General features: G+C 47.5%; 2 long non-coding RNA genes across 2 annotated transcripts in view; one reads left to right on the plus strand and one right to left on the minus strand.

Annotated features, from left to right (window-relative positions):
* LOC123607619 lies at positions 1 to 20,080 on the plus strand. Its single transcript, XR_006716810.1, has 3 exons — positions 1 to 28; positions 3,922 to 3,924; positions 19,919 to 20,080. It is a non-coding gene; the product is annotated as an uncharacterized LOC123607619 (long non-coding RNA).
* LOC123607620 overlaps positions 19,902 to 25,891 on the minus strand; it is a 19,072-nt gene continuing 13,082 nt past the window's right edge. The window contains exon 3 of the long non-coding RNA XR_006716811.1: positions 19,902 to 19,991. This is a non-coding gene — a long non-coding RNA (uncharacterized LOC123607620). The remainder of the gene's footprint in view (positions 19,992 to 25,891) is intronic.

A 25,891-nucleotide genomic window follows, 5' to 3' on the forward strand; every position in this document is an offset into this window, starting at 1 on the left:
GAAAGAGACAGAGTGCAAGCAGGGGAGGGTCAGAGAGAGAGAGAGAGAGACAGAATCCGAAGCAGATTCCAGGCCCTGAGCTGTCAGCACAGAGCCCGACGTGGGGCTCAAACCCACGCACCGTGAGATCATGACCTGAGCCCAAGTCGGACCTTAACCGACTGAGCCCCCAGGCGACCCTCCAGTTCTTTGTTTTGTAATGACAGCAATGCCACGGACTCCTGAGCCCACCCTGATTGCGCTGGCATCTCCAGCCTGTCTGGCCGTCTCAGGAGCTGACCTGAGAGGGGTCAGGGGCTCAGACAACATCGATTTATTTTGCTTGTTTGGCTTCTTTGCTGTATGTGCCTGAAATCCCTCATGCTTCTCGATGAACAGAGAAGTTGACCGCTTAGCTAATACAAACAAAGAGGTCTCTCCTTTCCAGGCTCTCTGACTGGTTGACAACCCAGACTCAGTGGGGTAGCCATTAAGGAACGGAGCAAGTGAGGAGCCAGAAGGAAGGCTCTAGAAGAATCGAGGTGGTCTCCAGGGTACAGCAGCTGCCTCAGTGGTTATGCTGTTCCTACCAGACAAGACTTGAGTTCAGTGGACACTACAGCCTTCCACGCTACCCTGTGAGCTCTCTAACACCTGCCACACAGTATTTGTTTCCTGTTCCATTTCTACAATATCATTTTTCTTTTTGAGAAAAGATTTTAATTAGGATTTAATGCAATATAGTTCCCATAGCTGAAACTGGCCTCTCAAAATGTACAATTTGGTAGTTTGGGGTATATTCATACAATCGTGTAACTACTGCTTCTATCTGATTCCAGAATATTCTCATTGCCCCAAGAGAAATCCCTCATCTATAAGTCACTCTCCATCCCCTTTCATTTTGTTTCTCTCTGTTCCTCAGACTGAACTACCTCAACTGAATGATCTTCGTTTTCACCGATTTTTTTTCTTTGTCGGTACAAATCCGCCTTTGAGTCCCTCAAGTGAACGTTCATTTATTGTACTTTGCAAATCCAGAATTTCTATTTCGTTCTTTTTAACGACCTCTCTCTCTCTCTTTTTCAATAATCTATGTTTGGCAAACATTTAAAAAAATTTTACAAAAGGGGCCCCTGGGGGTTCCGTCAGTTGAGTGTCTGACTTTGGCTCAGGTCACGACCTCGCGGTTCATGAGCTCGAGCCCCGCGTTGGGCTCTGTGCTGACAGCTCGGAGCCTGCTTCGGATTCTGTGTCTCCCTCTCTCTCTCTGCCCCTCTCCCACTCACACTCTGTCTCTCTCTCTCTCAAAAATGAGTAAACATTAAATTAAAAAAAATTTTTTTTAATGATCTATATTTGGTAAGACCCTGCTCTCATAGTTTCCATTCGTTGTTGCATGTGGTTTCCTTTAGTTCTCTAGACATATCTTCACGGGAGGTAAGTCTTTGCCTAGTACGTCCCATGTCTGAGCTTCTCAAGGACACTTCTTGACCGTGTCTTTTCTCTGGGTATGTACCCTACTTTCCTGGATTTGGGGGCTTTTACTGCATTTTTCTTTTTTTCTTTTTCCCTTTTTCTGTAAATTGGACACGTTAAGTGACAGAAAGCGGCAACTCTCATAATCAGACCCTTTCAGCCCAGGTTTGGTGGTTGTGGTATGGTGTTGGTACAGTTTCTGGTTGTTCTGGCTCTTTCATTTAGGGACTTTTCTGAATCAATTCTATAAAATCTATGTTCCTGTTGTGTGTAATCAGTGAAGCCTCTGCCCACACCTTAGTATTCATGTCATAATTGGACAGACATTTGTCTAAATAGCTCTACCCGGTAATTCTCCCAGCCTTTGTAGAGGGGTCCATGTGCTTGCCTATCATGGATTCAGGCCTCTGGCAGGGGGTTGACAACCATGACTTAGCTTAACCCTCCTGCTGGCCCAGAGCCTCAAGTCAGCCAGAGGTGAGGACCTAAGGGTTTCACAGCTCTTTCCTCCGCACACACCCAGCCCCAATGCGTGTGTGCCTTTCTTAACTCTCAGGAACATGTGTAGGCTGTGCGAGCGCCCTGCGACCCTCTGGCTCCCCAGGTTTTTGTCCCACTCTGATGACCCCTCAGCCCGATGCAATGTTAAGCAATTGCCACTGACTGTTTTCTGCAGGCACCTTTGGGAAAAGGCTGCTCACAAGGAGTGAAATCTGTGTCAGGTGAAATGCAAACGAGGTCTGGCTAGAAGATTTTCAGGGACCAGCCAAACAGATCCAATACTGTGATTCTCTTGGAATAGGGCTTTAGGAATCTCCAAATCTATTTTTTCCATTTTGTATAGCCCTTGTGATTGTGAGTCTGTTGGTTTTAACTATTTCCCCAGAACTTGGGGGGCGGGCGGTGCACAGCGACAGGACAAGTTAAAACCCACAGGACCCACTGTTTGTGCTGAGATGCAGATAATTTGCTGGCATACGCACTCCCTGGATTATTGTAAGTTTTGGAGTATTTCCAGACTCCTGAAAAACTTTAATTTGACAATTTTTGTTGTCAAAATTGTTGTTCTGATAGAAGAGCAAATGTATACAAGTTCTTACCCTGTTATTCTGGAAGCACTCACAAAATCATTTTCTAATGCTTGCAAATAAGAATCTCGTCTAAGACATTATAGGTGGGTACCAACAATCAGCTAATTGATTTGGCCCTCCGAGCTATTTCCCAAAAGCCGTAATCCCACCATCCCCTGAACCCAAAGTCAGAGCTTGAGATAAATTTCAACCTGTATAGGTACATAGTCAGGTGTCATTTTAGAAAATGTGTTTGTGGGGGCGCCTGGGTGGCTCAGTCGGTTAAGCGTCCGACTTCAGCTCAGGTCACGATCTCGCGGTCCGTGAGTTCGAGCCCCGCGTCGGGCTCTGTGCGGACAGCTCAGAGCCTGGAGCCTGTTTCAGATTCTGTGTCTCCCTCTCTCTCTGACCCTCCCCCATTCATGCTCTGTCTCTCTCTGTCTCAAAAATAAATAAACGTTAAAAAAAAAAAAAAAGAAAATGTGTTTGTGTTTTTAAGAATGAGCATCCTGTCGTACTTACAATGGATTCTTACGTATGGCAGTGGGCAGAAGACAGACGCTGTTTGCTGATATGAGACCAACTCCCCTTGCTAGGAAACTGGGAGTAACCCTGAATCGTTGTCTTTGCTCAAATAAAATTCGTCACAAAAGGTAATTATATGAGTTGAGCCACGTGAATTTTCTGCATCTGAAACTCAAAAGTGACCTAATATTGGCATTTTCATGTCACACAACATAACAGAAATACTTGTACATGTTAGTTGCGTGTTCACCCCACCGGATTTCGTGCAGCCCTTTACTGTTCAAGGAGCGTTAACGGTTTCTGACAAGTTATGACCGGTTGAGGACAGTGAAAGAATCAACAATGTAGGAGAGGCTAAACGGAAAGAAAGCTGGAGACGGATAATGGGACTAGAGTGGAAAGGTTCTAACAGCCATATTTAAAAAATTATAGCTTAGGGGTGCCTGGTGGCTCCATCAGTGAAGTGTCCCACTCTTGGTTGTGGCTCAGATAATAACACCCCAGGGTCATGGGGTAGAGCCCTGCTTTGGGCTCCTCATTGAGCATGATCCTGCTTAGAATTCTCTCTCTCTTTCTCTCTCTCTCTCTCTCTCTCATTAAGTTAAATTAAATTAAATTAAATTAAATTTGAAAAGTATAGTTTATTCTTACGTGACAGTTATTTTGTCTCTTGCTTTGCTTTGGAAATTAAATGCTTGTAAACATTATTAATGCCAAAAATTTTTTTTCTATATTTTACAGAAATAAAAGGTGAAGGAGGGAAGGATCAGTTATGGAAAATTCCTTTTAAGGAAAAGTAGAAGCGAGTGGACAAAGGACTGTGCCACAGAGACAGAGGATGAGGAAAACAAAAGCTGAGAATTTAGGACAGGGCGTTTGCAACACTGTCAGACGACCTGGATGACAGATATGTTCAGCCTCGGAAGGAATCCGTGACATTGAGCAATTACTGGGACATTGGGTACACAGTGGAGGAGCCCAAGAAGTCCCAAAGCAGGTGGGTCCTTGGGCCTGTACGCAAGCTAGGATCCTTCTGGGTCCGGTGCTGCTATGAGGCCGACAGACATGGAGGGCTGGAAGAAGCCTGTGGATTCTCCTTTTTCTAGAATGTTACGATTCTCATATTCCATGACAAACCTCTTGGTGAACATGTCCCTTAGCTGTGGAATTATATCAGCAATTTCTTCACTCCTCTCTGCCTTCTTATTTTGGATGTAGTTCATGTCAAATATCATAAAAAGTATGGAACCTCATTTCCCCCCAGTCCCATATTCTTAGATATCCATAGACCTCAGGATAAAAACTGATGGGAAAATTGCCAAATGGGGTTCTTTGATGGACATTGTCGTTGACTCTGCCTCCTTGAATCTGCTCATCCTTTGTTGGTAGCAGGATAGAAAAGTACAGGAAAATACTTCCTTTTTGGGTTCACTCAGGTAAAAGTAATATCTTAGAATTTCTGTTCATACCTCTGCACCACCCCCTCGGTATCCTTTTAAATTTCTGTTCGTTGTCTCTTTGCTTCTACGCGCAACCTGATTCTTTGAACTATCAGCCCCGATGTTCCTCTGTCTGATCACACGGCCCCTGACCCCCTTGTCACATTCTCTCTGCCCACGTTATAATTTCAGTAACTTTCCCATGAAAAAAACTGCCTGTAGCAGCCTGGATTTTTTTTCCAAATTTCTCTTTGACAACCCAGTGGAAAGTGTACCAAGTGGTTTATTAAAACAGTAACTCTGTGGTTGTTTGTTTCTTTGATTTCCACATTAGGTGTCATTACAATATAGATGGAATTGCTTAATGTTTAGTCCAGCATAAATGATTTGTTTTATAATGAATATACCCAAGATTAGAAGGCATTCAGATGTAGTCAATCTGATGTAGGAAGAGTCTAAATAGGCTTCTATAAATCACTATCAACAATCAGTGTATAAAGAAATGTTCTTCGAAAAGTTTAATTCTTCAGAGTGAGGAAGAAAATCCCAACTGAAGAAAAATCAAGCCACTTTTGTAGCCACTCAAGGAAAGAAAAACCATTACGGAAGCTAGGAAAGTTGTTTAAAGTTAAAACAAGTAGGAGCATTATAACAGCAGAAATCTTCTGGAAAAGCTTGAAGAGCTTACATTTGTGGTCACTTCCTTGCTTCCTTGATGACCCCCGATTCAAGCCACTGTGTTGCATGTTGATGAATACTTTTAACCAAGTTCAGTCTCCTCTGTAATTAACTTACCCGAGGGTAACTCCATTCGAGCAAAGAGCCACATGGCTAAAGGTATTTACTATAGTGTTATTTATATAAGCGGAAAACAGAGTTTAGTTATGTCAGATTTTGAAATTTTAGTACATTGGAGAAATAAAGTATTATATACATGTTGCAATGATTTCAGAAACCAATGAAACCATTTACTGTAAGCATGAATTGAAAATAAATGCTATGGTTGAGCCAAGTTTTACATATTTAAACATTTAATGGAAAAGTACACTTTTCCTGGATAGACCTGGATAGCGATTAACGACGGTTACCATTCGGCAGGTTAAAAAACACAGGTTTAAGTAGCTGGCTGGAAAGTGTATAATTAGTAGCAGGGGGCGGTGCAATTCAAACTCACAACTAAACTGCACAAGGTCAACCACAGTCGTCGAATAACCGGGGACAAAACTGGAAGAAAGCACGTGACCAGAATTAAATGTCTTCCTTCCCTCCTCCCTCCTCCTCTCTCCTCCCCTCCCCCCTTCCTCCTACCTACCCCCTCCTCCTTCTTGCTCCTCTCTCCCTCCCTCCCTCCCCCTCCACCCTCTTCCCCTCCTCCTACCTCCCCCTCCTCTCCCTCCTCCCTTCTCCTCCCTCTTCCTTCCCTTTCTCCCTCCCCTCTCCCTCCTCCCTTTTCTCTCACTTGCTTCCTCCTACAACCTCATGACACCCACTTCCTTATTTTAATTGCTTGAGTGTGGAGTCCCCAGTGACAGTGGAGTAGCTACAGATATTTGCTTAATTGAAATGAAAATTAAAAAAAACAACACTTGAAAAAGAAAACATGGACGGAAACCACGACGGAAATGTTAAATGTGCTACACACCTGGGCATGCCATCCCCCCATCTGAACGCTTCTTACGTTTTACCGACAAAGTTGCAGCAACTGGTTGACTATTGTCTTCCCCTCTTTGCGCAGGGAGCCCATCCAAGGTCATTCTGTCAAGCCTGCAAAGTAGGGAAAGAGAGAGAACAAGACAATGTGGAGGCGGCCCTGAGCCCCTCCCAGGGTGACGGACACAGATTCTGCACCTGCGGCATCCGGAGTTCCCCCCACTCCTGGGGTTCAGATGCACACGGTATCTTCCCAGCCAGCCCCCTTCCCCTCCCGAAAGCAGGCTTTCCTGTGGAGGACGGGAATGAGGGACGCAGGCCTACGGGGGGACGCAGACCCCAGACCCCAGCACCTGGTCTCCTTGAAACATGAGTGCCTCCAGCTGCCTGGGTCTCCACGTCCTTCCCCTTGACCTGACTCCTCACCGTTCCAGGGGGACAGTGAGCAAGAGGCCCCCAAAAGAACCCAGAATCTCCCCACATCCTCCCAACCTGCTTAATGCTTTTCTTCTCTCGCTTGGTTAAAAAACAAAACAGAGTTGGGGCGCCTGGGGGGCTCAGTCGGTTAAGCGTCTGACTTCAGCTCAGTTCACGATCTCGCAGTTCGTGGGTTCGAGCTCCGCGTCGGGCTCCGTGCTGACAGCTCAGAGCCTGGAGCCTGCTTCAGATTCTGTGTCTCCCTCTCTCTTCCCTTCCCCTACTTGTGCTCTGTCTCTCTTTCTCAAAAATAAACGTTAAAAATTAAAAAAAAAAATGGGCAGAAGAGGGGTGCCTGGGTGGCTCAGTCAGTTAAGTGTCTGACTTCAGCTCAGGTCATGATCTCATGGTCTGTGGGTTCGAGCCCCATGTTGGATTCTGTGCTGACAGCTTGGAGCCTGGAGCCTGCTTCGAATCCTGTGTCTCCCTCTCTCTCTGCCTCTCCTCTGCTTGCGCTCTGTCTCTCTCTTTCTCAAAAATAAATAAACACTAAAAAAATAATTTAAAATAAAATAAAGTTTGTAACTTCCAAGTAAAAAGATTCTTTCTTCCACTCTTCAGTCCTTTTAACCCAAGACTGTGGCCAAAATCATTTCAATTTCTGTCGGTTCCCCTTGGGTGTTTCAAAAGGAAGAATATTTCCACTTGGGAAGGACAGACAGGTCGATAGATAGTCAATAGATAATAAACATTAGATGCAGATTGAGTCAAGCTTGTTAGCGGTTATACATCCCCACTTTCCGTGTGTGTGTTTATGTGATCTTTCGATTTGGGGAGATCTGTTTAATGTGCTCCGTTTCTCCTCGTACCTGTAACAACCCTTGATCCGGGTCCTCGGGTCCTCGGAGGCTCCAGGCTGTGGAGTCCTGCTCAGCCTCTCGCTGCATGTTCCTGGACCTTACACGGCTGATCCCGCCCCAGCCCCCCGCCCCACTCCCATCTCTCTGACGGGAGCCCTTGAGACACCGACCACCTGGTTAATTAGGGCTGGGTAACCAAGAGAACAGTGTGCTTCCCAGATACCTCATTGATCATCACTAGTATCTATTTGGTTTCCGTTCCTTGATTGAGAAGTCGATTCTCCAACTGTAGACTAAAATAGCGCTCCTAGAGGAAAGCAAATTCAGGGGCGCATAAGCGGCTCAGTGGGTTGGGGGTCCGACTCGGTTCAGGTCATGATCTCAGTCCGTGAGTTTGAGCCCCGCGTCGGGCTCTGTGCTGACAGCTCGGAGTCCGGAGCCTGCTTCAGATTCTGTGTCTCCCTCTCTCTCTGCCCCTCCCCCGCTCACACCCTGTCTCTCTCTCTCAAAAATAAACATTAAAAAAATTCAAAAATAATAATAGTAAAATAAACATTAAAAAAAACCCACACACAGAGTCCAGGCTGGCCCAGAGCCCAGTGGGCTTGAAAAGAGGCAGCACCACCGGCTCTTGTGTCCAGGACTCTGACGCCTGGGGTGTGTGGGCTCCAAGGGGCAGGTAGGGCTGGACACCTTCTGACGGCCGGGTGCCCCCAGGTGGAGGCCATCAGCCGACGGCGGGGTCTGCTGGTGCCCTGGGCCCGGCCCAGAGATGCCTGCCTGGGGCCGGGCTGGGCAGGTGTGGAGAAGGGACCCAGGCCTGGGGAGGAAGCTGAGCCACTGGCCACCCAGCGGCCTCTCCCCTGCTCCCGACTGCCTCCGGAGTCCCACACCTGAGCACAGACAGAATAGGGCTCATCCCAGGCCTGGGGGCACCCAGCGGGGCCCACGGCCCTTCCAATTCCATTTTCATTTGCTCGACCGTTCACTGCTTTGGGGGACTCTAGGGCAGCTCCCAAGTCATGAAGTGTCTTCTTTTAAGGTGGATTTCCTATTCTGGCATCGTTAACTCTCCCTTTTAAATTTGGGTCTCATTTTAACGACATTCACATTAAGATTCCCGTTGTAAAAAACATACAATAAAAAGCTAATCTATGTATTTAAACTTCTCAACACGCACAAGTTATTAAAATCATCTGATCAAAGGTTAAGTGGTTGATAAACTTGCCAAGCAGTAGACCTAGGAATTACGAGTTTCACAGAGCCGATGGCTGTGGGGTAAAAAGTCGTACGACACGGGTACGTGGCTTGACTCTACCTACCCTCCTGTGCCCCAGAGTCTGGCACTCAGAAGCTGAAAGTACCGAAGAAATTAATGAAAAGAATAGTGAGCAATCAAAATCAAAACCCATGTCTTCTCAGACGACTTTAAAGTCATTCTTTTCTTAATCTTAAGAAGTAAATAGTTCTTCTTAAGTAGATTTTGTTTCAAAGGTGGAACACACTCTGTTGAAGTCTTCTCATCACTTGAAAACGGGCTGTGAACAGGCAGTATGTCGGACTCCACTGACGAACTTCAGAAAATAATGCTGCCTCTGAATATTTTATTAAGGGGAATCGTACACGCTGGAATTGCGAGTTACATTCTTTGGTAACACAAAAGAACTATGGACTATACTTTTCCTAATGTGCTCAACCTTATTTTTGGTTTTAGGGTAATAATCTACCTTAATTATTCTGGAAACAGATGGAGCCATCTAGGCGTTCCAAAGTCTTGGACGACGTGAACCCGTTGTTTTTAAGTAGAACCTGGTAAAATGGATATTCCTGTGCTTTTTTTTTAACTTTATTTATTTATTTTGAGAGAGAGACAAAGAGTGCAAGCAGAGGAGGAGCAGAGAGAGAGGGAGAGAGAGAATCCCAAGCAGACTCTGCACTGTCAGCATGGAGCCCAATAAGGGGCTCGAACTCACAAACCATGAGATTTGACCTAAGCTGAAATGAAGAGTCAGATGCTTGAACGACTGAGCCCCCCGGGCGCCCCAAGATATTCCTGCTTAAACCCTGTGGCTAAATCCTGCCTTTATTAATTCTGTGATGTATTTTGCTCCCTGGACCCACCTCCCTGCCTCACCCTCTCCTCCAAATGTCCAGTTTTACCCTCAAAGACCATACATGCCTTCACTGTCCCCTTGACAGAATGAAGTGCCCCCAAAGAAGCCCACACCCTGATGGCCAGAACTCCAAACAAATGTGCTCTCGCCCCTGTAGACGGGCTTTGCAGACGCAGTGAACGTTCTGCACCTTAAAACCGGGAGCTCATCCTGGATTTTCTGAGACAGCTTCACCCAATCCCATGAGCCCTTGCAGCAGAGAACGGTCTCCAGACCCCTGGAGAAGAAGAGGAAGGGAGACATTTGAAATGATAGGAGAGCTGCGCTGACCTCCCACCGCAGGCTTGGCGCCTGGAGGACAGGGTCCGAGGCGTGCGACGCAGTGAGTTAGAAGCCAAGAGTGACCCTCAGGTGACGGTCCGCAAGCAAGTGGGGACTCAACCCCAGGACCTCCAGGAACTGAGCTCTGCCAACACAAGCCGGCCTGGAGCTGACCTGGAAGCACGTTGGTGACAGCCTGTGGGACCCTGGGCACAGGCTCACCTGAGCCCTGCGGCCCCGGCTCCATGCTTGCAGGCATGATGATGAACTTTGTCACAGTTAACAACAGAAGACAAACGCCCTCTGCGGTATTTGCCCTGAGCCCCGATGCTGACCGTGATCCTGGCTACGTTGTCCGCCCTCTTGTATGAGTCTGCGATTCTGCACAAGGACCATGGCCCCGTCAGCTCTGGAGTCTTCAGGCCCCCAGCCCACCCGGCGGCGAAGGCGGGATGGAGTCCACAGAGGGCCTGCACCCCGGGCCCACCTGCAGGCTCCCCTTCCTGGAAAAGCAGGTGCCACGAGGAGAGTTGGCCAAGTTCAAATGGGCCCCAGTTCAAATTCGACCTCGGTAATTCACAAGCCTGCGTCCAAAGCCAGTTCCCCAGTAGAAGGCCCCGGTGCCTTTGCTCTGGTGCCTCGGTTTATCCCTGAGACCTTCCTGGGAAGATCGCTGTGCTGCCAGATTGGAAACTGAAAAGGTAGAAGAAAACATGACCAGTTAGTGACCAGAGAGAACCCTTCAGACTCTGGGTCCATCCTTTCCACACCAAATTGAACTAACAGAGTCTGAGGGGCCAGCGACCGGCCAGGTGACGGGTTCTAACCATTTTTGCCATCCTGCAGTCTGACGGCTGTTCCCCCAAACCCCCAGGAAAGGTAAAGGAATCTCGGGGAGGTGATGGCCTTGGGCAGGTCGAGGCCACGCCATAAGTGAGGGCAGGACCTGGCAAGGTCTCTCGTTGCCCGGCCGGGCGGGGACCTTATACCACAGTGCTGTCAGCATGCAGAATCCCACAGCTCAGCCAGCAGACCCCTTCTTACCCAGAACCTCTGTCCCTCCCGCCACGACACTCCAGTCTCAACTCGCGGTCCACACCGGAATCCTTCTGACAGAGCCTGGCCATCCCTTCCCCTCCGCTACAGGGCAGCGGGCAGAGTGCACGCTGACGGATCCCTCGGGTGGGTCCGTGTGTCCCCGTGGGGTGTGTGCGTGGCGGGGCCTCCACGGGCACATGGCTGTGGAGAGCCTCGTCCCACACCACCCTGCTGGGGGGCAGTTCTGTCCCCAAAGCTTGTTCGCTTCATGGATTCTCAGGAGGAGCAGGTGTGCGTAGGCCGGGATGCGCTTGGAGACGCCTATTTCCACCGTCACTCAGTGCAGGCGGGCTGTTCTGTAACTACAAGCAGGGTTGAGCATTATGTGTTACAAGGGCGAGAGAACGGCAGAGGTTTGAGAAAGACCAGAGGTTAGGGCACCAGTGGACAGGGGCAAGACAGTGTCACCACCGTGGGAGGGACTGGGGGACACTGAGCTGCTCAGTGACAGAACGTCCCACTGCCTGCCTCCTCTTGCCCTGCCCCATCCATCCCATGCAGACGGAGACCCGGGGGTCACCCTCTCGTCTCTCCCTCTTCCTTCACTCCTTTTGTTCTCTGCCTGGGCCATCCCCCAGGTGTGTCCACGGACCCTCTTGACCCTGAGGAGCTCCGCGGCTCGAAGGGCTGATCTGATCTAAGCTGTGGGGAAATCCCTCCGAATCGCATCCCTCCACTCTGGGGTGGCCACACCCGCAGATCGCCGGGCTCACACGGGATGCCACAGAGATAGGTGCAGGGAGATGGTGTCGAAGGCCCCTGGGAAGGATGAGCCCGGACAGCGGGCACCGCCCATGTCTCAGCCCGACCTCTAAGGATCTGACCAAGCCTCGTGTGCATGTGTCGAACGAAGAAGCGAATGGAGCCGGGTCACCCAATTTCTGGATTTAAAAGAATTGAAACGGAATGGAGGCACCGTGGGCATGCCCCGGACCCTTCCAGCTTTGGAAAGGTCCGCGGGAGGTTCAGACACCGACTGCAGCGTTGACACGGGTCTTGTGTCTGAGCCGACTCCGCGCTCCCTTGCCTGCCGTGGGCCCGAAGCTCGGCTTCCATCATTGGTGGATCTGGGAGAACAGAGCGCATGGGCAGGAGCGACCGAGGCAAAGTGCAGAGAAAAAGTGCCCTGCCCAGCCCAGAATCCAGCCTGTATACGCCCTCTCACTCTGTGCTGCCCACGGGCTCTGGACCCGGGCTCCCTGTGCGGGGGCAGAGCCCACGTCAGTGGCAGCAGCTCCGTGACCGCCCCGAGGTTCCGAATCTTTGCGCAGACACAGGGCGCCGGGGCACCTGGCGGCCGTCCCACCCTGTACCCCATGACTCAGCGCGGCTGCCTGGGGCAAGGCGCTGCTTGCTCGGTTTTATCTCGCGCTTTCCCTGTGCCGGGCGAGGAATGCAGGAGCCTTGGCCAGCGTCGCTCCCCGATCCAGCGAGCTCTTCGACGTGTCAAGTGGCGAGGCAGGATCCATCACGGGAGCAGCCCCTCGCTGTGGTTGAGAGATTAGCATCTTTACAAGATAATAAAGGCAACAAATTACATCTGCCAGCACTGAAAGCGGGAGGCTCATAAAGTGATTCTTGGATAAGCGGGGAGGCTGTGTGCCCGGGCCCGTCAGATGCAGAGAGAACGCTGGAATCTGGGCAGGACCGCCTCCCGGGCCTGGGCTCTTACTCATCAGTGACTGAGCACCGTGCCCTGGGACGCGGGGCCACTTCTGGCCCACGCACCCCTGGCTTAGGGACGGCTCACCCACCGGGCCAAGTCTTGCGCAGAAAGTGCACGTCAGTAGGAAGCTCCCTCTGCCTTCTTCTGTCACAGGTGTCTGACGCATCCCAGTAGGCAGTGTCTCCTCACCTACCCCTGGTATCTTCCTCCCGAGCCCCCCACGTCTCTGTCCCAGCCTCGTGTCTGCTCCTGGATGCACCTGGAGTGACACACCCTGTCACCAGCCGGTGTGGGCCACCTGCGACGTCACCACCCCTTGGCCTTCATTCATTCATCCGCTCAAAAATACTCACTAAAAATCGACCGTTAGTAAACGGAAGGAAGGCTACAGAGGTGATCACAATAAAAGTGTGACAGTCACATCGCAGAGCACGTGCTAAGGGAACACAGAAGGGGAAGAGACTTTAGGGAGTGATGGGAGGACATTTGGAGCTTTTGACCTGCAGAAATGTCAGGAAAGAGTTTGTGAGAACACAATTCCTCGCGTAATCTGCGCTTTTTCCAAAGGACTAACTTGCGCAAAGATGCAGACAAGAGGGGCTTCCAGTTCCAGCCAAGACTGAGTGGCAGGGGTCAGATGCACCTTCCTGCCCAAAACAACTTAAAAAAAAAAAAAAAAAAAGATTTGAAACCACAGCTTTCCAGACACTGGATACCAAGGAGAGACGGATCCAGGAGACATAAGAGCCAAGCCCTGCTGTTGCCTCAGCTACAGCGTTTCCAGGTCACGTCTCGGGGGGACCCAGCAGCTCCCCTAAGCTCAGAAGGTGAACCAAAGAGGCAGGAGACCCCACAGGGCTGGAGCTTTTGGGGAGGGCTGCTCAGGATGAGAAGCGTGCACAGGGATAGACCCGGGGGTCTGAAGAGCGTTCTTCCTGTGCCCACGCCGCCTCGTCTGATGGAGCCCAGAGAACAGACAGACCCATCCAGTGGCAGATGCCCAGGGCCCGGGACAGAGTCGGGGAGGGAAGGGAATAGGGAGAGGCCTCTGGTGCCCACCCAGGCTGAGTAGTGCCCACGCGCTGACCCAAATGGAAGCTTCATGCTTTACGGGGGCCCAGCGTTGGGAACACAAGTGGGTCTAGCCTGGGCACGGGGAGTGATTGGCACCAGAGTGAGCGCTTTGGATATTCAAGGGTCTGTCTGATAAGTATCAGAGGTCAGTCCCAAAAGGCTCAGACCCCTTCCAAGCAGCCTAACAAATTCCGGAGCAAACTTCAAGAACATTGTAAGAAACACAAAAACACGCAGCACCAGAAAGGGAAAATTCACGATGTGTGGTATTCAATCAAATATTTCCAGGAAAGAAACCGGGTAGGGTGGGGTGGGGGGGTGCCTGGGTGGCTCCGTCGGTTAAGCATCCGACTTCGGCTCAGGTCACCATCTCACAGTTTATGAGTTTGAGCCCCAGGTGGGGCTCTACACTGACAGCACGGAGCCTGCTTGGGATTCTCTCTCTCCCTCTCTCCGCCCCTCCCCTGCTTTCTCTCGCTCTCTCTTTCCCTCAAAATAACTAAATAAACTTTAAAAAAAATAGAAAAACTTGACCCATTTTGAGAAAGAAATCAACGCAAACCACCTGAGAGCTGCCACAGTTGTTAGGATTATCAGACAAGGACGTAAACACGGTTACTGTGACACCGTTTGTACGTTCAGAAAGTGCGGGAGTTACGGAGCAAGGGGAAAATCGGAAGGCATTTTAATAATGAAACCTCTGGAGATAAAAGTTAACACGTCTAGGATGAGGCATGCAATGTTAGCATTGGCAGTAAAGCACATACTTCAATGGGGAGAGACTAGTGAACGTAGGGCATAGAAAATATCCGAAATTAAAATAGATAAATGTCTCCTGAATCTTCAAGGATGGTGGCACAGAAGAAAATATTTCCATAAACGATGGTCAGATATTCCCAAGTTTGATGAAAATGACAGTCACTGATCCAAGAGGCTTAATAGATTTCAAGCAACAGGTGTATCAAGAGAACCACATCAAGGGCGACCTAAACAATTTGCTGAAAACTGGCAAGAGAGGGGTCGGGGGAGGGGGGGGGCAGCAGGCGAGGGGACTAAGATAATGACGTCGTAACGTTGTGTGCTGAAAGATGGTTACACTTCCCATGGCGAGTGCGGCAAAACGTGTGGGAGTATGGAATCACTGCATTGTGCCCCTGACACTCGCATGACATTGAATGCCAACTGCAAGTCAGGAGACGGTGTCCCCCCCCTCCAAATCCTATCCCTCACGGGGTGTGTGGAGGGAGATCCATGGTTCCCCCAGTCCCTAGACGCCCCCCTCCCCGCGACCACAACCCAAAGGAAGCCCTTGAGGGACAGGAAGAAGGAGGGACAGAGGAGCAGGATGGCAGAGAGGGAGCAGTGGTGGGGAGACCCAGCAGGGGTGAGCACTGTGGCTGCAGCATGCCTGGCCCCTTGCAGAGCCGGGGGTGGAGGGCGGGCAGTGAGGACGGAGGTGGGTGCAGGGTGCAGTCGACAGGACCTGTAGGTGCACTGGCGACGGGGAAGAGGTGTGAGCGATCGTGAGTGACACCAGAGTTCGTTCCGAGCACCAGGGAGCGGTTTAGAAAGAAGGCAACATGGGTTCACCAAGCAGCTGGAGTCTAGGGGCCCGCGGACGGCCCCACGTCCCTGTGGTGTGACATACACAACCATGCGGTCCTTGTCAGAGGTGACACTGACTCGTGGGGGGAGGCCGTGGGGTGCAAGGTCTTGCACACCTGGAGTTCTATCATGAAGGCGAGTGGACCCCCCTTTTAATGACAGTGTGGTGTTTTAGGACATCCTCTCTGTGTGTGGAGTGGAGCTTAGTTATAAGATGAAAAGTCCAGTGGGGAGACCAGGGGGGAGGCTGGGGCGAGAAGTCAGGATGACTAAATTCTCTCCTTGAGCTGCTGCTTGAATTCAAATCACCCATTACCCAACATCAGCATTTTTTGGTGCCAGATCCCTCATTTCGCATGCAAATTCCAAGATGTACTTGCCGCGAGGGGTAATTATCTCATTATCTCTTACCCAGCCTCTCATTTCTCCCCCTCTCCCCTCGGTGGAGTGTGTGGCTTTTGGCAGCCTGGAGAAAGATATGACTCAGTTGCCTGTCAGCACAGCATTAGTGGGAGAAAACCTCACGGGAAAGGACCGGGCTGTTGCGGGAGCGGAGCCCTAATTGATCACTAATTACTGAAACATCATGTCTGAAGGCACAAAGCTGCTTTCCAAGGCTCCAGGTAATTAGCCGGCTTGGTTGAGACACCCCGCGATGGCCCGAGGGGAGAGCTGTCGGAGAAGAAAGGAGGCTTTCAACCTCCTTCTAAGATTTATGGGCGGCTTCTACAGGCTGCGCTTCTCGCTCTGGAGCACGAAGGACGGGGTGGGGTTGGGACCCAGGGGCGTCCCTCAAGACTGCCATCCAAAGGGGGGTCCCAGAAGGAGCCCCGGCGGTCGCCACCCCGCCCTCCGATGGCAGGGGACAAAGGACAGCAAAGAAAGGAAGGGAAATGACAGATCTGAGCCCTTCACTTTCTCAGAAACATTAAGAGCGATCGTTCCAGAGCACAAGTCTAAGCATGCCAGGCCTCTGCCTGAAATTCTGCAATACTTTCCTTTGTCCCGAGAGGTCAAGATCCTCAATGATGGTGGTTGACTGATGAGGCCCTCGCGCCTCCCGCCCCCCCACCAGGCTGTCAGGTTGGTGCTGGCTGGGCTTGGGCTGGGATTGCTCCCTGAGTGGCCTCTCTCCTCACCCCCCCCCCCAGCCCTGGCACCTGGGTGTCTTCTGGCTGCAATGTCTCCTCTTCTCCCTCCTTCACCCTATTTTCTCAACTCTAAATACAACGAAAGCACACAGATCGCTACTTTGCGTCAACTGTAAGTACATCCACAAGTAATTCAGGTTTTCGTTAGTTTTTGTTTTTGTTTTTTGGTGTTTTTACCCAACATCATTTTTTTGTTTCTATCCCAAGATCTGTTTCAGGACACCACCGTTGTATTTAAGTTGTCATGTCTCCTTGGACTCACCTTGGCCATGACAGTTTCTCAGACATCCCTTGTTTTTGATGACTTGACCATTTTCATGAGTGCTACCGGGACTTTTGTGGGATGCTCCTTCATGGGAACCCATCTGCGGTTTCCCTTGCGGTTAGACTGGGGTAACGGTTGCTTTGAAGGAAGACCACAGAGGAAAGGTGCTGTTTTCTTCACGTGATATCAAGGACACGTACTGCCAACATGACCGGTCACTGTTCACATTGACCTTGGTCACCAGGTTAGAGTGGTGTTTGCCAGGCTTCACTATGAAGACCCTCTTTCTCCTCTCTTTCTGTTGCAGACTATGAGTCTGGAGTTCTCTATTGTCCAGCAAGAGAGTGGAAGCAGAATTGAATACGAGAGAGGCTAATGTCTGGGAGGAGACGAGAGCCCCTAACAGGGGTTTCATCTCCATATTTAGTGAGCTCTCAAAATCTTACACATGTGAACATGAAGAAAACAATCAGTAATCATTGTGTGTGTAAGAAGCAAAGGGTCTGGGGGGCAAGTGGTGTTTGTGATCAAAGTATATTGGAAGCAGATGGAAAGTAATTTCCTGCAGGCGATATAACAAATTACTTGTGATCCCACTACAATATCTCACTAACTAACCTTGGGTGCTTTCACCCTATGGCAGTGGCTTTCTGCCCTAAGCTTTTTTCTAACCCATTTATGTAAGTGTAAGGAATTCTTGAACCTGTTTCCCTACATCTTTCCAGGCTGTGCCCTTTGGAAGGAAATCACTGTGCACAGAACACACTTAGAAGTGGAGGGGGTACTCTGTCTCCTTGAATGCACAACATCTACATTAAGTTGTTTAGGATTTTTCTGCGTGGGGGATTTGTGCCTTCTCCCCAAATATGCATATTTATTTATGTCCATGTGGACACATGGACATTTATCTTATGCTTTCGCTTGCAGTCCTGTACTGCTTTTATATTTTGTTGCTTGGACTTCGGCCGTGGCTGATTTTCTCAGTTAGCTTCTCTGTCCCTTTGACATATTCATGTCAGTATGGGGTCTTTCAGGTTTTCTTTGGTTGTAGTTTGTTTGGCTTTTTTAGCACTTCTTTACTTTCTGGCTCTACAAGACAGGTGCAGCAGGCTCATCTTGTATATTCCCTGCGCTGGTTCTAGAATGGGCTCCTTCTCCAAGAAACCCTGGTTCCTTGTGTTGGAGATGGGCATTAGAAGCCAAGGTCTCAGCAGTAGGTGTGCTCATTGCTAATGAGGCATCCTCTCAGCTGAAATAGCAAGGAAGTAGTGGAATGTATACTGACCCATGTATATACACATATCTGTAAACATGCCCATCTTTCCATCGGTATTGACTTTAAGCTAAAACGAGCTCATATTGTCATCATCTCTGATTCTGATCCATGTCTGATGATCCATGGATCATCAAGCCTGTTCCACTTGCTTCTCTGTAAACTCTCTTCTCTAACTGTAAGAAACCTGCCCATTTCCTTCCATCCCAGGGTACATGATAGTGGTGTCAGACTGCTGACTGTCCCCCACCGCCAAGTGACGGCGATGGCGATTACAGTACAGTGCATGCTTATGGACACCTTCTCCACCTTTAGTCTTACAGACTCCAAAGTTAGATCAGCACCTCTTCAAGCGAGGTTATTTCATTCATAATATAATTGGATTGTTTTGTCATAGTCTGTGTTCCATCCCCTCACCTCCAGTGATTTCTTTAAATTTGCAAACTTCGATGTTAAGTATTTGGGCTGGAAGGATCGACGCACTCACAGAACCCACCATGATGGTGTCATAGAGTCATGTCCCCACCCTGGAGAACCCACTGTGCTTCACTGTGGGGCACTGCCCCCCGCACCCCAAAGTCCTGGGAAGCCCTGGGTTTTTCAACACTACTAAAGCTTTTGCATTATCCAGAATGTCACGTAACTAGCATCTTACAGCGAAACTTTTTCACACTGTCAGCTTCCACTTAGACCTACGCATTTAAGGTTCTTCCATTTCTTTTCATGGCCTCATAGCTCATTTCCCTTTAGTGTTGGATGATATTCCATTACCTGGATGGACCACGGCTTACATAGCCATTCACCTGTTAAAAGACACCTTGGTTGCTTCCAAGTTTTGGCAATTATGAATAAAGCTGCTATAAACATCCATGTGCAAGTTTTTATGCTCACATAATGTTTTCCATTCACTTGGGTAAATACCAAGGAGTACGATTGCAGGGTTGTATGAGAAAAGTATGGGTAGCCTTGGAAGCAACTTCCACACCATCCTACAGAGCGGCCGCACCATTTTGCATTCCCACGGGCAGTGAACCAGAGTTCCCGCTGATCCAGCATTCTGGGTTTTGGCCGTTCTTCTAGGTGCGTAATGGTGTCTCATTTTCATTTTAAATTTCAATTTCCTAATGACAACGAATATTGAACATCTTTTCATACCCTATATGCCACCCTTCTTCTTTGGTGAGATGTCTGTTAAGGTCTTTGGCTTATTTTTTTAATTAGGTTGATTTTTTTCTGATTGATGAACTTAGAGTGTCGTCCGTATGTTGTGGAGACAGGTCCTTTAAGCCATATGGGCTATTTTGGAGTTTCATAGGTTCTTTTGGGGGGACTATTATTAACTATTGATTCAGTTTATTTGATGAATATAGGTCTATCCATATTATTTTATTTCTCCTTGTATGATTTTGGTAGTTTGTGTCTTTTAAGGAGTTAGTCTGTTTCATCTAAGTTGTCAAATTTGTGGGCACAAAGTTACTGAAAAAATTTCTATGTGATCCCTTTAACACATGTGGGCTATATTAGTACATATAGTATATAGTTGGTACAGAGATGGTCATTTTGTCTCCTCTCTTGGGTCGGGTTAGCCCGAACAGGGGAGTATTTGCGTCACTGATCTCGGCAATGAGCCAGCATATGATTCTATTGGCTGTCTCTGTTCTTCTCTTGTTTGCAATTTCATTAACTTCTGCTCTCACTTCTGTTGTTCCTCTTCTGCTGCTTAATTTGGGGTTAATTTTCTCTTCTTTTTTAGTTTCTGATGTTGCTGATTTTAGATTTTTTTCTATAAAGTGTGCATTCAATGCTATAGTGTCCCTCTACACACTGTCTTTCTGCATCTCACACATTTTATTTTTTTATGTTTTATTTATTTATTTATTGTTTTATTTATTTATTTATTTATTTTGAGAGAGAGAGAGAGTAGGGGACGGGAAGAGAGAGAGAGAGGGAGAGAGAGAATCCCAAGCAGGTTCCATGCCATCAGCGTGGAGACTGACATAGGGCTCATCTCAGGAACTTGTGAGATCATGACTGGAGCTGAAATCAAGACTCAGGTGCCCAGCTGACTGAGCTACCCAGGCGCCCCCTCCCACACTTTAATTAGTTGTGTTTTTTATTTTTACTTGGTTAAAAGTACTTTAATAAATTGCGGTTTTATCTATTTCTCTTTACAGCTCTATCAGGTTTTGCCTCAGGTATTTTTTTTTGTCTCACATACTTTGATGCCATCCTTGTGTGTACCAATTTAAGATCCCCATGTCTTTTGGGAGGAATCGATCCCTTTTACCATTACATACACCACGCAAGGTGCCTGCTCATTTTTCCTGTTCTAAGTCTTCTGTGTCTGAAATCAGTATAGCTGTCAGCCTTCTTTTGATTAAAGTTAGCGTAGTGTATCTCTTCCCATCCCTTTTCTTCTAACCTATCTGAGATTTTATACTTAAAATGCATTTCTTATAGACAACATACAATTAAACCTTGGTTTTTTCATATACTGACACTCTTTGTCTTTTTACTTGGTATATTTAAACCATTTACATTTAAGGCAATTACTGATATTCAGGTAATATCCGCAGCTTTGGAAGCTGTTTTCTTTGCTTCCCCTTTTCCTCTGCTTTTTCTGCCACCTCTGGTTTTAATTTAATCTGCTTCTGCAGATTTCAACTGTTATTTTTTGTGAGAATCCAAAGGAAGGTGAGAAGAGATGCCCGGGGGCCAGGAAATGTGTGTGCTCTTTGGGCTCCGAGACCAACCTGATTTAAGACAGCCATTCGGGAAAACAGAGTGAAAACGGTGTGAAGCCAAGTCACTGATTAATCTGACCCAGGGAGCAGCTCCACGGAAACACAAAGCTCATTCACTGCATGGTGATGTCCATTACAGCACTATCCACAACACTGAAAAGTTTTTAGAAAATTCTTTCCTCAACCATCTGGTAACTACTGGCACCCAGTACCAAAAAAAGAAGTTTCAAAAGTAGTCACAGCGGGTGCCTAGCACAATATCTTCTACACCAAAAGTACTCAGTATGTTTGATGAGTGGCCAAGAGCCTCACCACTCAGTGACAAGTTTCAAGAATAATGTTACCTTGTGAGTGTGTGTGTGTGTGTGTGTGGTACCGAGTGCCATTATAAATGGTGGTACCAAGTCTCATTATAAAATGAGAATGTATATGCTTACTTCTATTCTGGTGAAACATCCATATTTTTTAATGCATTTTGTTCAAAAAGCGCTTGAATAAATACCAAAAAGTTGCTCAGATGTAGGTTGTGTTTTTGGTCCATGATGCAACTAACTAGAAATCAAAATACAGTATCAACACCAAAAATAAACCTATGCACACATAAATAATAAGAAAAAATACTAAAAGTTTTGGAATCAATGAGAAACTCAAATCTGATATTAAAAATTATTTTCAAATAAAAACAATAAAAAAGCTGGATGGATCAAAATCCATCAGATGTGTCCAAGCCTACGTGAACTTTTAAGCAATTGTGTATTGCCTGGGAAACATTGAGAACCAAGCATTTTTCTTAAGAAATACGAAAATGGTCAGTTAAGTAAAGTAAGGAAAGCAGCAAGTGTGAAATACTTACAAAATAGTTACAATAAATTAAAACCAGCCTAGATAAAGGGTCTGTTCATGAGACAAAAATGTAGTTCTGTCAGACAAAATATATTAAAACTCATGCAAAACCTAATTGGGAAAAATAGAGTAAAGAATATGTATATATAATTTTCATTTAAAAAGATTAATGTTGGGGCACCTGGGTGGCTCAGTGGGTCAAGTGTCCGACTTTGGCTCATGTCATGATCTCACAGTTCATGAGTTCGAGCCCCACGTCGGGCTCTGTGCTGACAGCTCAGAGCCTGGAGCCTGCTTTGGATTCTGTGTCTCCCTCTCTCACTGCCCCTCCCCCACTCACATTCTGTCTCTGTCTTTCTCTCAAGTATAAATAAAAACACAAAAAAATAATTTTTAAAGATTAATGAAAAATTCAAGAGACAGAATAATTGAAAGAAATATCATAAGCAAGTTTATGCCCCAAACTGAAAATCTACACACAATTGATGGCACACCTGGACAACATAAATACACAAAGTTGAGCAAGAAAAAGAGAGAGAACATTTGAATAGAGTAATAAAATAGACACAAATTTGTCGTTAAAAATGTCCCAGTGCAGACATTTTTTAACCAGTGTGTTTTAGTAACCTATCATTCTCGTGTTATTCATAAAATTCCCTAACATAGAGGATGTTTGAAAAACTCCAGACTTATTTTATAAAGCAGGGAGGACTAAGCATGGTTCATGATAACAGAGCAGGATATGAGAGAGGAGAGCATGGGAGGGAGGGCAGGAGGGGAGGAAAAAACAGAAAGAAAGGGAAGGAGAATTACTTGGTCACTTTCCTTATGAAACCAGCAGCCAGATTCCCGAGACACTCACCGTAGTGCTCACAATGGAATGTGATGGATGGAAAAAAGATAAACAAACAGATTCAGTTTTGTTTTGTTTTTTTACAAACAAGCACCAGTTTGAAATCTTTGGAGGATGTTAGGTTTGTGACGCTGTTAAAACGGAATTTGCTACAGCTGCGTGTACTCACAAACACAAAAACTGTTTTCCTTATAAATTATTACTTGAAAGCTGCAGGTCGATGAGCAGTGCGTATAACATGATGGTGTTGTTGTTAAGAACAACAGCAGAGAGGACCACGTTTATTTTCTGTGTGTCTGCCCATGTCAGCACATATAATATTCCTCTGCTCACATGCAGGAGTGGATAAGTATGCATACGTGTGTGTCTGTGCAGAGTTCTGTGGAAGCAGCCCAAATACAAGCAGCAAGAGGTTAATCCCAAGATCGAGGCTGGAGATGACGAAAAGGGGGCCGTTGAGTTCCATCAGTTTATACACTCAGGAGAGTGTACGCTTAGTACCTTCACATACACAATTCATGTCCAGCACAGAGATTTGAGGCCCATGGACCAAACTGGGCCTTCTACCTGGTCCTACAAGTGTACTTTATTAGAGCACAGCCTGCCCCTTTGTTTGCATACCGTCTACAACCCATCCTGTCCTCCACTGGTCCAGTTGAGTCAAGATTGGACGGCCCTTGGAGCCTGAAGTATTTACTATCGGCCTTTTATGGAGAAAGTTGGGCCCCTGCTATCCAATAGCAATGCATCCAGCCATTCGTGAAGCTTCTATGCCATTGTTGGTGCACAGCCCCTGACAATATGGAAAGAGGCACCATGAAATCCACCGGGAATGGAAGCACTGCATGGAGAAGCCAACAACATAAATAGATGTGTGTTGATTTCAGGCAACTACTCGGGCTATATTAGAGATAATGCCAAGTGTTACAGACTGCCCGTTTGTGACCCCTTCCCCAAGCTCTGTCTGTGGAAGTCCCAATCCCCAGTGGCACAGTGTTAGGAGGGGGCGGCCTTCGGGAGGTAATCAGGGATACATAAGCTCAGGAAGGTGGGACCCCCATAATGGGATTAATGCTTTTGTAAGAAGAGGAAGAGACAGGAATCCCGGCTCCTGTGTACCAGGGAAAGCCATGCGAACGTAGGGCCAAGAAGAGGTCTTTCACCAAGAACCCTACCATGCCGGCACACTGGCCTTGGACTTCTAGCCTCTGGAACTGAGAAAAAGTCTATGTTTAACCCCCCACTCCCACCCCCACGATCTGTTACAGCAGCCCAAGCAGAAAGGGACACAAAGAAGGTTACTGAGCAGATGTAACATTGACAGATCTACTTGGTCTGACAATAGAGAACTCTATCCGTATTTATTGCCGTGGAATGAATCGCTCTCGGGTTGCGCAAGTTTGGAAAGCTGAGACGCCATGAGGCCCACACCCCTAGGACGCGGTGCGGCCACCCTGTCCCCAAGGAGCAGCTGGCCCATGCTGTGTACCCCGTGCTGACCACAGCCAGGTCCACGTGTTATGTGGCTCCTGGTTTGGAAAGCAGACAGAGTGACCCTGCCTCATTGGATTTCGCTGTAAAAGTACACAAGGCATGCTGGCGTAGACGCAATTTGGTTAAATGAATGTCCTTTGACAAGCCGGGCTCAAACTCCTTTGTCAGATTCCTCCCGGCCTTCTGCTCCTAGAGGAATCTGCAAAGCGTTTGAGACTCAGCCCAGGATTATCTGCGTGAAAGCTTTGGAGCAGCTGACCCTCTAAACTCAGCCTGTGTCTTCCCGGTCCAGCGTCTCCCTGCTCTGCTGTCACGGTGCTGCTACCCACTTCTGCCTGCCCCTGGACCACGAGCATGTCCAGGGGGGACCCGCTGTGGTCTCTATTGTGCCCATCCGCTGGCTTGGTGTCTGGTGCTCAGGACAGGCTCAACACACGTTGCCTGAAATTATTATCTTAATAACATTTCAAATAACTTAGGGAAACATGTTCCCAAAATGGTTTTTATTATTACCCCATCGTCAGTGCAAATAATCTGAAAATGTGAATTTCAATCATTAATTTACCCATTCTGGGAAAACGGGTAGACGTTTGTACTTCTTTAAGAATAGCCACTTGGGGATTGCCAAGGTTGAGTGTCTGACTCTTGATTTCAGCTCAGGTGGTGATCTCACGGTCGTGGGATCGAGCTCCGTGTCAGGCTCCATGCTGGAGTGTGGAACCTGCTTGAGATTCTCTCTCTCTCTCTCTCTCTCTCTCTCTGCCCCTCTCCCTAACTCATGCTCTGTCTCTCTAAAGTAAAATAAAATACACTTTTTTTAAAGAATATCCACTTTGGGGTAGAAGAAAATGTATTTTATGTTTCTCTGAATTATTAAGATCACAATTGTAGAATTTGAAAATATTATATAAGTTGTACCATCGAAAATTGTTCTTAGAACCTAAGCGTGCTAGCTTTTATTCCTTCTTGGAGGGCTAATCGCTCATACCCTGTGGCCTTTAAGGCACTGCTGACCTTCCAAGAGAACACACATATCCAGACCGTGGCTCTTAGCAGTATTGCTGTCTTTCTACTAAACAGCAAGTGTGTCTGATGTATTTTTTGTCACTTTGAGTGGTCATGTCGCATTTCGCCCAAAGCGGTCATTCGTTGCCTTACTCAGGGAGACTTCTGAGCTCTGGCTGCAGTATTACATTGGCCCGTTCGTGTTTCAGGGGCGTTAACGAGCCCTGGAGGTGTGCCGAGCATCCATAAAGGGGATTATTTATGGTCTTACGGGGTCACCCCAAGCCATGGAATAACATTCCTTCTTGCATGTCAGGTCCTCTCTTCTGGCTCTAGTTCTCTGGCTCTTCAGAAAGTGTATCCTTTAGATGTTGATTTACTGACGGCCTGTTGGCGATAAACGCTATGATGCTGTGTTTGAAAAGGTGCCATTGTTTTAAAATGTTAATCTCTCCGGGGAGAGATTTCTAGTTATCATCTCTTAGTTCCTTCATGACATTGAAAGTACAAAGTGGAAACTGGGAATTATGACAGCACATCTACCATAGCGTTGTGACTAAGTTTGCAATTGGCAGAGCGGTTCCTTTGTAGACACGTCTTCTTTCCCTGGTTGTGAGATTTTTTTTTTCAGCTTCCAGGTAGTGTAATTGACCAATAAAACTGTAGTGTAAAACGTGCCTGATAATTTCACATATATGTACTTTGTGAAGAGATTCCCAGCATCAAGTGAATCCATTCATCATTTCACCTGTTTTTCCCCTTTTTTGTGTTTTTTGGTCAGAATGTTCAAGTTCTATTCTCTTAGCAAATTCCAGTTGTACAATACAGTCTATAGTCACCACGTTACACATGACATCCTGACACCTTATTCCTCTTGTCACTGCCACCATCCACTGTGTCTCTGTGATTCTGTCTTGGTAGGTTCTACGTTGGTAGGAATCCATCCATTTCTTCTAAGCTGTCCGGTTT

This window comes from Leopardus geoffroyi, chromosome A2 (genome assembly GCF_018350155.1).
Source record: "Leopardus geoffroyi isolate Oge1 chromosome A2, O.geoffroyi_Oge1_pat1.0, whole genome shotgun sequence".
Taxonomy (NCBI): Eukaryota; Metazoa; Chordata; class Mammalia; order Carnivora; family Felidae; genus Leopardus; species Leopardus geoffroyi.